General features: G+C 34.1%; 1 pseudogene; it reads right to left on the minus strand.

Annotated features, from left to right (window-relative positions):
- Positions 1 to 783: 783 nt before the first annotated feature.
- LOC121208642 (uncharacterized) lies at positions 784 to 853 on the minus strand (annotated as a pseudogene).
- Between the last annotated feature and the right edge of the window lie 1461 nt (positions 854 to 2314).

The following is a 2314-nucleotide window of genomic DNA, read 5'->3' on the forward strand; positions in this document are numbered from 1 at the left end:
GCGACGGACACGGGTTAGGGGTGTTACACTCACCATAGCTATACTATTACAATTTTTGAGTTAGTTCTGTGGACATCAAGTTTTTGGTGTTGTTGCTAGGGACAAGAGAATATTATGAAAACTTTATTTCTATTAATTTAGTCATTTTTATTTTAATTTTAACACTTTTGTTTGATTATTACAAGTTGTTTTGGTTTATAACTAAAGGCAAATCGTTGGAACCATTAGTTTTGACAATGAGATCGAAAAGACTGCTCGCAGAAATTGGAGAGAAGTTAGAGAAGTAAGGCAATGTCAATAGATTTTAATAAACAATCAAGAGCAAAATGATATTACTACTGAGATGGAAAATAATCCTAGTAATTAGCAACCTCTTGCACTTCGTAATATGTATGACTATACTAAGCCCACTCTATTGGGGCTAAATCGAGTATCGTTAGACTGACTATTGCTGCAAACAAATTTGAGATTAAGCCAAACACAATTCAGATGGTGTAGTAGTATGTTCAGTTTGATGGGTTGCAAGATGAAGATCTAAATGCTTATTTAGCTAACTTTCTAGAGATCTATGACACATTCAAGATCAATGGTGTTACTGATGATGTCATACGCTTACGGTTGTACCCATTCTCTTTGAAGAGTAAGACGAAACAGTGGTTGAATTCACTTCCATGGAGTCCCATCATGACTTGGGCTCAAATGATTGCGAAGTTTCTATTGAAGTATTTTCCACAAGCTAAAACATCTAAGTTGAGAATGACATCTCTTCGTTTGCTCAACTTGAGCTTCAGACATTGTATGATGCATGGGAGAGATTTAAGGATATTCTGAGAAGGTGCCAACATCATGGGTTGCCTTTGTGGCTTCAAGTCTAAAAATTTTACAATGGTTTGAATCTTTCGACTAGACAGATAATTGATGCAGCAACTGGTGAAACACTGAATAACTATCAGTGGCAAGTTATGAGAACAAAGTCTACTAAGGCATCCGGTGCTTTTTCATATAGATAGAAGTGCTGAGTAAGAAAATTGATGGTTTGAGTATGGTTAAACAGATGAATCTTGTAATGCAATGTGATGCGACTGGAGCAGAGATGATCAATTCAGAATGTTTACCCTTTAGTTCTAGTATGGAGCATAAGCAAGTCGACTTTATGTGTAACAATTTTAGACTTCAACATAAGTCCTATAGAAATAATTATAATTCTGGATGGAGGAATCATTCAAATTTCTCATAGGGTGGTCAAAGAAATCAAATGTTACAACTTCTCCGGGTTTTCAACAACTTTATCACCAAGAAAAGAAGTCGAATCTGGAAGAGATGTTAATGAAATTTATTTTAGCGTCAGAAACTAGATTCCAAATCACTAAAATAGCTTTAAAGAATTAGCATGCATCTATTCAATGCTTCGAGAATCATATTACTTAGCTTACTAAATTGGTTTCGAAGAGACAATAAGGCAGTTTACCTAGTAACACTGAAACCAACCCAAAAGAACAAGTCCATGAAATCTCTGTATGAAGTTGAAAGGTGTTAGTCGAGCCTAAAAAAAAGTTCAATCTAGAAGCTATTGAGAAAAATGATAGGGTTGAGGAAAGTAAGAAAAAGAATAAGTCAGTGGTCAGAGAATACAAACCACCAATTTCATATCCAGCAAAAGTGAAGAAAAATCGTATGAACGAATAATATGGTAAATTTCTTGAACTTTTTTAAAAGGTACATATTAACTTACCTTTTGTTGAAGCCCTTTCACAGATGCCAAAATATAATTTTTTTTAAAGGAGCTATTAACAAATAAAAGGTAGTCAGGCGAAATGTATTATGGAGCTCAATGAGGAGTGCTCAACCATTCTTTAGAACAAACTACGCACTAAGCTTAAAGATCTAGAGAGTTTTACTATTTATTATTTTATTAGTAGTTTAAATGTAGAAAAAGTTTTGGCAGATTTGGGTGTTAGTATATATCTAATGCTTTATAAATTGTTCAAACAACTTGGTATCTAGGAACCAAAAGCCCACTAGGATGAGTATTCAATTAGTTTACAGATCAATTAAGTATCCTAGGGGTATTATTGAGGTTGTACTTGTTAAAGCAAACAAATTTATATTCACTATTGATTTCGTTATATTGGATATGGATGAGGATGTTGAGATACCCATTATCTCAGGTCGACCCTTTTTAACTACTGCTAGAACTGTTATTGATGTGGGTAATGGTGAACTTGTGCTAAAGGTAGGTGATGAATAGGTTACTCTTTAAGCACGTGATGCTGTGAGAGTTTCTAGTGAGTAAGATAATACTCGTTGTTCTATT

The sequence above is a fragment of the Gossypium hirsutum genome, chromosome A10 (genome assembly GCF_007990345.1).
Source record: "Gossypium hirsutum isolate 1008001.06 chromosome A10, Gossypium_hirsutum_v2.1, whole genome shotgun sequence".
Taxonomy (NCBI): Eukaryota; Viridiplantae; Streptophyta; class Magnoliopsida; order Malvales; family Malvaceae; genus Gossypium; species Gossypium hirsutum.